General features: G+C 48.2%; 1 protein-coding gene across 1 annotated transcript in view; it reads left to right on the top strand.

Annotated features, from left to right (window-relative positions):
* PLCD4 (phospholipase C delta 4) overlaps nt 1–13675 on the top strand; it is a 380183-nt gene that overhangs the window by 250276 nt on the left and 116232 nt on the right. The gene's annotated exons all lie outside the window — the stretch shown is intronic.

The raw sequence follows: 13675 nt of genomic DNA, 5'->3' as shown, positions 1-13675 counted from the left end.
CTGCACTGAGTTGCAGCCAGGCTCTTCTGCGGTGTTGGTACTGCCTGCTGCCATGTAACGTGAACCTCAGCACCCTCTACTCGCTGTTTAAGATGTGGCGCTGGCTGGGCTACCCACTGCTGCAGCTCCTCCTCCTCTGCTGGTGCCTGGTGCCAGGTGTTTGTTAAGCACGACTACTCACCCGTAAGGGTCTCAAGGCTCTGGGGGGTGGGGGTCGCACGTTCCAGTCCATCAAGGAGGGGGTCTTTCGAAGATCCAGATTTTGAGGTTTCTTGCGAAGATGGGGAGTAATGTTATCTGTCTGAGGTGGAGCGGAAGGTCGTTTCAGGCTCTGGCCCTGCGGAAGGAGAATGAGCGGCCTCCTGATCTGGTCTTTCTGGTGCGGGGGACCACGGTGTAGGAGAGCTGGGCTGATCGTGGGGTCCTTTGGGGTGCGTGGAATTTGAGTCGGCTGTTCAGGTATGGTGGCGTGGAGGGCCTTGTGGGCGTGAGTGAGCATCTCGAAGGTGACTCTAGCTTCATGGGGAGCCAGTGGAGTGAGCGCAGGTGCTGGGAGATGTGGCAGTGTTTTGGCAGGTTGAGGACCAGTCTTGCGGCAGCGTTTTAGATGTTCTGTAGCTTGCGGTGAGGTTTTTGTTTATTCCGGCATAGAGGGCGTTGCCGTAGTCGAGCCTGCTTGTGACCAGGGCGTGAGTGACTGTCTTTCTGTGTTCGAGGAGGATCCATTTGAAGGTCTTACGTAGGAGGCGGAGGGTGTGGAAGCAGGAGGACGAGACAGAGTTGATCTGGAGGTCCATTGTGAGGTCTGAGTCCAGGATGATTCCCAGGTTGCGTGCGTGGTCCGTGGGGGTGGGTGGACTTCCGAGGGCGGGGGGCCACCAGGTGTTGTTCCAGGCGTTGGGGTTTGGGCCCATGATGAGTACTTCTGTTTTGTTGGTGTTTAGTTGTAGGCAGCTGTTTTCCATCCATTTGGCGACGGCTTCCATGCCTTCTCGAAAGTTGTGTCTGGCGGTGTTGGGTTTGTTGGATAGGGAGAGGATGAGTTGTGTGTCGTCTGCCTATGACACAATGTTGAGTCCGTAGGTTCTGCCAATGGGGGCGAGCGGAGCCATGTAGACGTTGAAGAGAGTAGGGCTGAGGGAGGACCCCTGGGGAATCCGCAGGTGGTGGATGTAGGGTCCGAGAGGAAAGGGGCGAGTCTGACCTGCTGCGTTCTGCTGGAGAGGAAGGAGCGGATCCAGTCGAGGGCCTTGTCTTGGATCCCTGCATCGTGGAGTCTGTGTATTAGGGTGCGGTGAGAGACTGTTGAACGCCGCTGAGAGGTCGAGGAGGATGAGGCTGCTGTTTCTCTTTTGTCCAGTAAGGTACGGATGTCATCTGTTGCGGCGAGGAGGGCGGTTTCCGTACTGTGGGATATCTGAAGCCGGAATAAGAGGAGTCGAGTATGTTGTGCTCTTCGATGAATGTGGCGAGTTGGCTGTTGATGGCTTTCTCAATGACTTTCACTGGGAACGGGAGCAGGGAGATATGTCTGTAGTTTTTGATGGTTCTCATAACTACCTTCTCATTGAGTGAAATGAGTACCATTGGTTCGAATCAAACAAGCTGGCGTCAGACCCGAGAGTGGGTTGTTTAATGTTCTGTTTATCGATTTTCTTTTGGTGACGGGGTCTTTGGGAAAGTTACAGTAGTGTTTCTGATTTGCGATGTCCTTGTTAAGAAAAGTCCAAGAGGAGCCGAAAAAGTTCATTAAAAAAGTTGGAAAGCACTTTCAGTACACTTTACCAAGAAGGTTTGTATATAAACAGACAATAATTGATCTGAATTGATCATGTTAACAACATAGGAAGGATGAAAGAGTGAACCAACTCTGCATGTGTTTGAAACTGTGACCCAACAGTCAGCACCTACCTAAAATGTAACTGCTTAACCATCTGAACTAACTAGTCTACTGTCTTTTTTGTAGTTTTGTATAGCGCAAACTATGTGTTCATGATGGGCCTTATTCGTGGTCCTGGCGACTAGTGGTGGAACTGTTCGCTGACACAGCGTTTTCTAGTTACTCGAAAGTCTTGGCTTGTTTGATGTTTGTTTGGTACTCAGATTTTGTTCAGTGAATTAATTTCTACCGACAGTACCTGGCCTTTCCAGGGTGAGTCATTTTTCCTATCTTCAGCACTGGTCCCGAGTATGGTCTTGTGTATTTATTTGACTCAAGAGAAAGAAACATCGACAACATCCCCCTTCTACCATCCATCCACACCACATGCGATGTACACCCCTTGATGGAAGGATTTCCCGATGGACTATAATGGCTTGAGTGGATTTCCTGGTTGCCATTAGTTACCACTAAATGGACTTAGATCTCAGTATTCTGTGACTACTGTGCAGCGGGTCTGCGGTTTCATTCATGACCCCACAACGTGATGGGAAATGGACTGATAATCCTATATTAAAATACCACATGTTTCTCATATTTCAAACAGAGTGCGCTTCATTACGTCACATTTATATGAATATGGATTATTTCAGCACCAGTTGTTTTGCTTCTTATTATAGATTGGTTTCCGGCGATACCTACCACCTTTATTTAGCCGAAGTAAAGTGTAAATTGCTCCTTCAGGATTCCTTTTTGTGTTGTGACTTTGGAATTTTCTCTAACATCCTACTCAATGGATGTGTGCTCTGCCGTGCAGCACAAATGCAGTGTGTGGAATGATTGGGAATATTAAAACATTTCTCCAACTTTGTGCCTGCGTCAAGGGTGCATTCTGACAAAAGCCCGGTGTGACTATCTAAGCAGAAAAGGCTTGGCGCCAAAAAGTGTGGGTGCCTGCGCTGATCCACCCATGCAATGTCCCTGTGATGCAAAGTGCTGCAAAGCATCACAAAGCGCTAACTGCTCTGAGAAAAGGCAAATACATATACGTGCTTGAATGTAAATGCCCTTCCAAGACTTACAATTCCTCTCTGTTAGGTAAAGTACATTTACCGATTCTAAAATACTGAATTTTACCGATTCAGTATTTTAGAATCGGTAAATGCTATGTAGGGAAACATTTGGTATGTATTACCGAATCGTTAAGATTCGGTATTTACCGAATCGGTATTTACTGATTAATAGGCATATGCATCAACAATCCGTAATACATGTCGGTAATAGCGAAAAATAAGGAATCGCTATTAAGGACATGCAAACCGCGATGCATCAAACTATTCGGTAAAAAATTACCGAATCGGTAAAAATCGCTATTAAATTTTCGAAAGTACGACAGCAAGAGTAGCAAATACCGAGTTAGCTAATACCAAATCGGTATTAGTGAATCCGGTATTTGTGAATTCGGTAATAGCGAAAATGGGAAAATTACGCGACGCTTCGGAAGCAGGCCGATGACATCACAACCAGGAAGTAGGACAGCCACGCTGCATTCAGTGGTCAGAGTAGCACAGAGGAGGAGGCAGAGCACAGGAGCTGAGGACCCAGACAGAACCAGTAGCAACCAGGACAAGGCAAGCAGGACTAGATGGAGAAGGAGGCCCCCCAGCAGGGAAAGGACACACACCGAAAGCGAAAACGCAAGTTTTCTGATAAGGAGCTGGAAATCCTAATAGAGTGTGTGACCAGCAACAATGACCGACTGTTTGGGAAGTTGTCGCTGAAGGTGCCAGAGGTAGAAAAACGAAAGATGTGGCTGCGCATCAAGGACAAGGTAAATGCCTGCGGAGTCACCCACCGCAGCATCGACGACTTAAAAAAACGCTGGTATGACCTGCGTAAGAGGGCCAAGGAGAAGATTGCGCAGAGGGTCAAGGATGCTGCTGGCACAGGAGGGGGCACATCCAATGTGACGGATAAACACAGCCCTGGAGGATCTAGTGGAGTCCACCATAGAACCGGAAGCTGTTGTGGGGGTCACACGTCTGGACACCTCTGGTGCTGCGGAAGGAGGACAAGGTAAGAAGCATGGCAGCGTAACAATGCAGCGTGTGCTAAGTCCCTGCCCAATCCCCCATGCCAGACCCAGTGCACATGTAGCGTTGCCCTAAACACATACCCTCACCACTGTGTTGCACCATGGGATTTGTAGTCAATACATGAATGGGTGCATGCCAGAGCCCAGAGATGAATACAGCAGCAAAGGGCCAAATGTCAGTCAGAAAAAGTAATTTATTGTGAGATGCCACAGCTATTTTCACATACTATACCATGATAATAACTATGCACTGTTTCACACACAGTTGCATCCCCCATCGATTCTGATGACAGTGCCCGCCTCGTCATCTCTGAGACGCCAGTGTTGTCAGATGCAGAGTGCTCACAGGGAGCTGAAGCCATGTCCTCCCCTTCACCACCACGGCGGACAACACCTCCATCATCCCTGCGGTCCAAGACACCACCACCACCATCCTCGCAGTCCAAGACACCACCACCACCACCACCATCCTTGTGGTCCAAGACACCACCACCACCACCACCACCACCAGTGCGGGCCACTCCGCAGAGCCGCAGAGCCGCAGAGCAGATGTTCCCTCCCTGCCCGTGATGGAGTCGGATCACAGTTCAGCACCCCCAAATGTTCCACGCCAGGCTGTCGTCACTCCAACCAGCCAAACTGCAGCACGACAGCGCATCAGGCAGAGGGCTGTGCCCCCGGGTTGGGCTGCTGCAAGACTAGTCGATCTGTCGGAAGGGTACGGTGTTGTGGAGACCCGGATGCTGCGTGTCCAGCGCCTGCAGGGGAGACACATGGGTGCCATGAAACTCTCCATGACCAAACTTTGCAACAAACTAGGCAACATGACTGACGCTGTGTGTGAGCACACCACTGCCGTAGCTGCCGGCAACAATGAAATCAAGCTTTGCCTGCAAGAACTGACACGTGCCGTAGTCGCAGGCCAACAGAGTGAGCGCCGGCGTCACAGGCAGATCATGCTGGCAGTGAATTCAACTAACAAGGCCATTAATAAGCTGTGCAACAGCACGGCTGTGCTGTCCCGCAGGTCCGTTTCCCTGCAAGTGGACCTAGGTCATTATTGTGGGGATGTGGCAAAGGCCCTTGAGAGGGTGATCACTGCAGTGGAGCAACTGCAGCCTGGGTCAGCCAGTGTCAGCAGTCTGGGAGCGGAAGAGGGGAGTGAGGCAGCCTCCAGTGTCAGCAGCGTCTCCCTGTCGGAGACCAGCGGGAGGAGGCGCAGTGGCCGCAATGCAACTGCCACAGACTCCCATTGTGTAGAAGCCGAGGAGTCACAGGACAAGAGACTGGGGGCACGCGGCAAACGGAAGTGAACATGTGGCAAAGTCACACTGTCCTTGGTGACGTAACCATGGCCAGACTAAAGTGCCGCACGCATCACCCGTTCTGAGGACGGACAATTTAAGTTTGACTTTAACTGCAGCAGCAGCATGTTTTAGTTTTGTTTCTCTGCACCAGTCAGGTGTCCATGCAGATTTAAACCATTGCAAATCTGATCCTGTTGTCAAGTCACTCTCTTACCTGTCTCAGAAATGATTCCGTGTGATGTATGTCCGCCTCCGTTGCCCTTCAGCTGTGTTGGGCACATGCGCCTGTCGGTGTTGGGGGGGTGGTTGCTGTGCACGTAGTTCATCCTCTCCGTCCACCTCTATGGGTATCCCCCTGCGTGTGGCGATGTTGTGCAGGATGGCACACACAGCAATGATCTGGCAGCAGGTCACTGGGTCGTACTGCAAGGCACCTCCAGTCTTGTGCAGTATACGGAAGCGGCTCTTGAGGATGCCGAATGTACGCTCAACCACATTCCTTGTGCTGATGTGTGCTCTGTTGTAGCGCTGCTCTTGCGGTGTAGCTGGGTTGAGGTAGGGAGTGAGTAGATATTCACGCAATGCGTATGCGCTGTCACCTGCAGGATGGGGAAAGAATGGTCATCAGCATGATTGCAAATATACATGTGGGGATGGAGTGGATGGAGAGTACGATGATGCATCAATATGTACCTAGTAGTTGTCCCTCTCCAAATTCACCGTTGATCAGGCGCCTGTGGAGGCCACAGTGACGGAATATGTAAGCGTCATGTGTGCTCCCGGGGAATTGGGCTACAAGGCCCATAATGATGTACTTGGCATTGCACACCACCTGCACATTTATAGAATGATATGACTTCCGGTTGCGGAATATGTATTCGGTGGCTGATGGAGGACAGATGGGGACATGCTTGCAGTCAACACACCCTATGACATGGGGGAATTGTGCCACCTGGTAGAATTCCCGTTTGGTGCGGGTCAGCTGCTGGGGAGTTGTGGGGAAGGTGATGTGGCGATTTATTAATGTCAGCATGGCCTCTAGGAACCGGTGGAAGAAGCGTGATAAAGCGCTTTGCGACACGCCTCCAGTCTCTGCTATTACCCCCTGGAAGCTTCCAGACGCAAGCAGGCGCAGGCAGCATAGGACCTGCACATGGGCTGGTATGGCGTTGGTCCTACGGGTCTCGTGCTGCAGTAATGGTTCCAGGTCTGCTATTAGGCGCATTATCATGGCACGGTTGAGTCTATACTTGTCGTACACCTGTTCCTCGGTCTGCCCCAGCAAAGTGATGCGCACCCTGAAGATCCTGTCCTGGATCATCCTCCTGCGCTGGGCCTGGGCTTTGATCCTCCTCCTCCTCCTCCTAGCAAGCACGTAGAGGGCAGCCATTTTGGTTGACATGTGGGGTTTCCCAGGGCATTTATGAAGGGTTACTGATTGTCAGCACCTGCTGATGGGGTTTTAAGTTTTTTTTTCTGTCCTTCACTTTACTTTACCTCCTGATTGTTATTCCACTTATTTTGCTCATGCTAAATAGCGATTTTTGGGATTTTTGGTATTAGCGACTTTTCATGCATACCATTGCGATTCGTTAATAGCGATTCGGTATTTCCGAAGTCAGCTTTGGGGTTCGGTAATTCCGATTGTCTGTTTAGCGATTCGGTAATTTACCGCTGGTTTTTTTTAGCGAATCTTTATTTTTTACCGATTTATTGTTTGATGCATAGCATTTTCTGGTTTTGCGTTCGGTATCGGCCTGTTTTACCGATTCGGTGTTTTACCAGGAGGTATTTTCGTTGATGCATCTGCCAGTTAGTAATTCACATTCATTCCTATGGGCCTGGAGGCCCATAGGAATGAATGTGAATTACCGAATCGGTAAATACCGATTCGGTTAAATTGGGAAAGAGTCAAGGGTGGCAGGGTGTCACATTGACGCCCTGTTGCACCCCTGAATAGTGCTTGTGTGCACTTGTGGCACACATACATGCCCTAAGGGCATGTATGTCTGCCACATGGCACAGGTGTAAATGCACAGATTTGCATTTACAGAGGTATTCGTTATTTACCATCAACTAATAGTTGGTGGTATATAACGAATCCTTAAAGCACAGAAGCACTCTTCAAAGTGCTTCCTACATGTCATTTACCGATTCGGTAAATACCGAATCGGTAAATGATGATTCGGTAAGTACAGAATCGGTAAATACCGAATAATCACCTACATAACAAATGGCTCAATACCGTTCGGTAAACCTGAAACTTACCAAATTTGGGGTTTGCCGACCGGTAATGGGCCACCTACATCTCGCCCTGTGACTTTGCGCTTAGCATTGTATTCGTAGATCAGCCCCCTTGTGTTTTCTTGCTCTCTCCCTCTGCCCATTACTCCCAAGCACTCTTTTAACTACCTTATCCAGCTCCCCCTGTTATCTGTTATTTTTTGTATTTATTTTTCTTTCTTATGTGAACCCGGCAGCTGAAAAGTGCTGTTGGGGCACTCACTGTCTTTCTCCCATTCCCACTGTATTCTTTTTCTTTTATTTCACATTTTACTTCACCGTTGTAGCTTGGCCGACCCCCCCCCATGTGAGCTGGAGTCAGTGAGTCCATTGCTGATGGCTGCACGGGCCCGGGTGTGCTCGAGAAAGGAAGGGGTCCTCTTGTCACCAGTGCTGCGTTGCCACCCTAATGCTAGAAGGAGCTAGACAAGCAGCTGCTGTGGCCTCACCAAAAAGTAACAAGCATTGTCATAGCTAATAGGTCTTGCTTTTGGGACCTTATAAGTATTTCGTTATGCAGCACAATATCCTTGGTGCAACAATATCAACCTTTGCATGGCTAAACACTTATAAGGTCCCAAAGGTGAGATCTATTGGCTATGCCAATGCTTGTTTTTGTTGTTGTTGCAGATTTTATATAGTGCAAACTCGACCCAAAGGTATTAGAATGCTTTGCATGAGCACCGCTTATGTTACACATTCAGGCACAGGGAGAGTAAGTGATTTGCCCAGAATCACGGGATGTGGACGCGACCCCGAGGCTCGAACCCTGGTTTCCAGCACCAAAGTCGGCAGTCTAGCAGACGGACAACATCCTCTTAATCCTTAATCCTTTTGGAGCCTGACTCTGCCCTCCACCCCCTCCCACACAATTATAAGCGAAACAGGTCCTAACCTTTTCTAGTAGTGCGGTTTAGGGCAGGTACACAGGCTTCCCTGAGCACCACCCCTCCATCCCCCTTGTGAAAGCGTGCAGTGAGTGAAGTCTAGTGTGCAACAGTTTGAAAAGGGAAGCGGCCAGCAGGGGGGAGGGATGTGCCGATAGATGCCTGTATCCCGGGTATTGTATTGCTCCTGTCTAGGTGCTTTAGAAACTGATGATGGCAGAGTGACCCCCTAGGAACTGACAGTCTGGGGTGTGTTGACAGATGTTGGGTGCTTGGTTGTGGTGTTCGACGGCTCAGTCTGTGCTCCCGTGTTGGGACGTTGTGCTCCCAGGTGTGCATCTGGAGCTCAGAAAAGTGAGTCATAGGGTTTCTATGGAGTGTTGTGGAACTTCCGATGTTTTCAGAGGACTGAGGATTCGTTCTTATGAGTGATTCAGTTGTATGGCATGTTGTTTTGTTTTTAAGATATGGAGGTATATTGTTGTCATGCATATCGATGTACCAAAATGGCAGGGTTAGTGGAAGGGACACTGTACACCAAATGACCTTCACATCACGTCACTTCAAAGAAGTGATATCTTAAGAAGTTAACCTAGACAAGAGCCCATAATTGACATAATTGAATATGGGTAGGAACCCAATAAAACATGCATGATTATGATAACACAACTGAAAAAAAGCCAAAAAGAAGAGCACCAAAAACATATTCAGCACTCCAAGAAATGTTTTCAACTTGCAAAGCATTGGAATGACAAAACCCGTAAAATCAAACTAGGCTTCTGTGACTCCCTTACTCCTAAAGTGGTCCGAATGTAAATCTATAACATGCTTACTGGAATTCTTCACCAACCCCCTACCCTACCAGTTATTGGAAGCACTCAAATAATCAAATGACACACTTGAACCATCTAGATGCATAGCCGACTTCTTAACCCATACCTGATGTAGAATTTCCAAAACTTAGGCCGCTGTATGCCGCGGTCGAGGTGCTTCTGGGGTGGGGGGGGGTGGGGTTGGGGGGGTGGGGGGGTGGGGCTGGGGGGGGGGGGCAGTGTGGTGGACTGAAGCTTAAAAAAAAAGATTCAGTTCACCTACTTTTCCTTTTCAAAACTGTGTCCCAGGACGGCAGGAATAGCAAAGGCATTCAGATAAGGCTCGGCTTGCTTTCGTGAACGTTCGGGGACAGGCAGAGAAGGAAAAGGACTCTCTTCCTTACTGCCCAGCGAAGACTCGGACAATGTCTTCTTCTTTTCTGTACTGGCAGCTGCCTCCCCCCTCTTCCTATTATTCCCTCGCTTTCTGTCTTGCTCCTCACTTACTGAAAACCGTGACTTGAAGAAACGGTTCACAACCTCTCTTTCCTTCTTTCATTTAGTTGCTTCCCTGTGAAATGAATCCAAAAAAGACAAGCGCAACTCGCGCTGAAGAGGAGAGGAGAAGGCAGGAGGGGGATGGGAACGGAGGAGGGGGCCAGCACCGGATTCCCTTGCGGGAGCGAGCAGGAACCATATGTCAAAGCTCGCTCCCGCAAGGGAATCGCCAAACGTGCACACGTTACCATTGAAGGCAATGCAATGCGTGCACGTTTTTGGCAGCCAAACTGAATCGATGGCTAAAGGTCTTTTTCCTATAGAGCGCATGTGCGCTGCGTAGGTGAGACCTAAAAAAGTTAAATATACCATAAAAGTTCAGTGAAAAAGAGCTAAGACCGACAAAAGAGCTAAAAAACAAATACAAAAAACGTGTCCCAGCACTGGAAGGACACAATGCATCTAATCAGAAACATGGTGAAGTAGAAATGCTCCAGGGATGGGACAAACGCAAAAATTGGAGGAAAGAAACGTAATAAAGAGCAAAAAAAGACATGTAAGCGTCCGTAAGAATAGGGGTGACACAGTACAGGCGCTACGTGTATTATGGACAATCGATCTTAAATTTCTTTATCAATTACTTGTTTGAGAAAAAATGTATACTTATCACTTTTATATAACCATGCCAATGTCTTTAAAACAGGTTTGACATATATTTCTTAAAAAGAATGACAGCTTTTTAAAAGTTGTTAAATAGCGTGGTTGCATGATGTGTCACTACAGATATACATGCTCTAGGTACCCTGCAATCTAATGCTGGCCTTGCACTTTACAACTTGTTTTTCTTCAATAAGGTTCAAGTGACCAGATGCGCTGTAACACCAGTCGCATCGGCCCCAGCTCTACTCTAGGTTGTTTTGGATACCCCTCCACTCTAGTTTTTTTTTCTACCATCGGGTTCAGACGTCTCCAGCAGTGTCTTCAACACCGATGTGACCCTTATATCACTCTTGGGCCTCCTTGATACCTGTGACATGGATGACAAACACTGTGCGGTTGGACCTATACGACAGTTCGGCTCATCCCAAAACTAAATACAGGAAAGTGTTGATTGGATGCACACTCTTCCAATTTTGTCCCCAAGTTGCAGTGCAAAATATCCCTGGGCAGACCAGCATGGCATTGACAACCTTTGTCTCTCCTGCGACCACAATTAGGCCTCCTGCAAGTTCTGCCTCACCTTTTGCTGCAATTAAACCTTAAGGAACAAAGGGGCGTGGTGCTGAGCATATTCCAAAATGTAGCAGCAGTCATTGGAGTCCTCTTACATTTTGGCTTCAAGAAGGACGAGGCAGGCCTGTCAGAGATCCTGGCTGCAGCCTAACTGACACCCAGCCTGAGATGTTGTCCTTGAGTGCATCTGAAGGAGAAGACCCAGACGGGGCATCCTCACCATTGAAACTGGCAGGCCACCAAACAAGGACAACACTCAGTGGTGTGAATATAATTCCATCAGGACTTCCGCTTAGAATTTAACACCATCCCACCAGCCTAAAACCCTGACACCACATCCTCAGCTAAGATCACCTCCCTCTTCTCGAGGAAGAGTTCCAAGCGCTTCTAGAAATTGGTGCAATATGGCTCGTGCCACCCGACCAATGGGGGGAAGGCATCTACTAGCGCTACATCCTCATCCCAAAGGTGGACAGCACGCTCAGGCTCCTGGATCTGAGACCATTAAATCAGTGCATTCTATCAGAGCACTTTCATATGACAGCCTTGCAAGGCGTCATTCCACTGCTCCGCCAAGGGGATTTCATGGCAACGCAAGAACTGATGATCACCTAGTGCCATATCTCCATCCAACCTGCCAATCACAGGTACCTACGCTTTGTGGTAAGTGGACATAACTACTAATTCAAAGGTCTATCCTTTAGAGTCACGGCAGCTCCCAGGGTCTCTACCAAATGCCTAGCACTGGTGGCGGCTCATCTTCACAGAAGAGGTAGCTATGTCTTCCCTGTAACATGACGACTGGCTGATCAAAAGCATTAGCAGACACTCAAACAGTCCGGCTCCCACTCAAACAGCCATATCACTGCTCCACAGCGTATGGTTTACTATACTATTGGTACTTCCAATTGTGGTTGAAGAATAGCCATTGTCCTCTTGGCCCCTCCTCCTTGAAAATGCGAAATGCCTAAGCTTCCCATCCAGGTTCCCACACCCACAGTCTTTGGACAATGCACTGTGGATGAACTGATCCGGGATAATTGCTTACGCTTTTCCTCCTTTGCCCAACTTGGGCCAGACAACCCTGGCCCAAGTTGGGCAAAGACATGTCCATCAGTCCCCACAAGAAGGTATTGACTACGCATGACCTATTCACATCACGGCATTGTCAAATCAGGTACCCAGATTGCAAGCAGCTCAAAAGAGTGATTCAGCACCAGAGGTTCTTGACTATGCCTAACTACACAGGCATGCAGCAATACAGGTGTGTATGGGGCACTACTAAAGTGCATCGAATCATACCTCGCAAATAGAACCCAAGCAATCTCACTTTCCCCTTCTTACTCAGAATTTTAAAAAGCAGAACATGTTGTACCTCAGGGCTCAGCCCTTAACCCTATCCTTTTTAATATCTATCTACGCCCATTGTTGATACTTATTCAGTCTTACAGCATTAGCTTTGTAAACTATGCGATGACATGCAGTTGATTCTGTCGTTAGACAACGATAGGCACATTTCACTGGCAGCATTCCACAACTGTCTAAGAGAGATGGCAAATTGGTTGAACAGCAACTCATTCAAACTCAATGGAGAGAAAACTGGATTTCTGTTCTGCTCATTCTCCAAAGCTCTTTATATACTCCAGAACAATTTCTGGCCTTGGACAAGCAAAGGTACCCCAGGAATATCGCAGTTAGTACGTAATCTAGGGGTATATATTGATGACAAGCTCTCCATAGAGACACAAGTCAATAAGACAGCAGGCACATGTTTTGGACTACTCCGGAACCTAAGGAAAATGGTACCATTGCTGCCACAGGCAGCAAGAAAGCTGGTGGTTCAAAGTGCAGTCTTGAGCGGAATTGACTATTGCTATGCGCTGCTAATTGGAGCCCCAGATAATCTAATAAAGATCATAAGGAGTGCAGGCTGCAGCACCCAAACTTGCACTAGACAAACCCAGGCATGCCTGTTCCCCTGGCACCCTTAAGGAACTCCACTGGCTTCCAGTGAAAGAGAGGATCACATTTAAACCACTTTGTAATGTCTACAAGGCAATAAAGGAAACAGGACCCAGTCTATTACAAAGAAAATCTAAACTCTACATGCCATCGAGGAACCTACGCTTATCCTCAGCCAACCTATTCTGTAGCCCGAAATTTCGGAAAGTGAGAAATGGAGGCTGGGCCTTCTCAGTCAGGACAGCACATTTTGGGCCAAGCGACCAGCCCCTCTATGAGCCAGTAGGAACCTCATTCAATTCAGGAAACATCTAAACAATTGACTTTTCCTGAAATGACCAGTTTTGCACCAAGACGATGGACCTAAAGATGGACCTTAGAAATGAACTTAAAAGTGTTTCTGTTACTGATCCGTTTTTGGTAAGGTTGCTCAAGCGCCAGGATACCTTTAAGGTGAAAGTTGCGTTTTACAAATGTAAATATTAACACCTTAGCAGCTATGGAACGTCCAGCTCCAGTGCTGAACGTTCCATTTCGCAGGTGCAGTTGGAACGTCCAATGGCCGACGGCAGCACTCCCGAGGTAGTGGTGCCGTCGGCCGTTGGAATAGGCGCAGCACTTAAGGTGTTAATAATAATAATAATAATAATAATAATAATAATACACCTCCCTGATACGTGTATGGCCATATTGCACAATACAAGTAGGCCTACCACATG

This window comes from Lissotriton vulgaris, chromosome 2_1 (genome assembly GCF_964263255.1).
Source record: "Lissotriton vulgaris chromosome 2_1, aLisVul1.2, whole genome shotgun sequence".
NCBI classification, from domain to species: Eukaryota; Metazoa; Chordata; class Amphibia; order Caudata; family Salamandridae; genus Lissotriton; species Lissotriton vulgaris.
The sequence above is the reverse complement of the archived record's forward strand: the minus strand, read 5'-3'. Positions and strand labels throughout refer to the sequence as shown.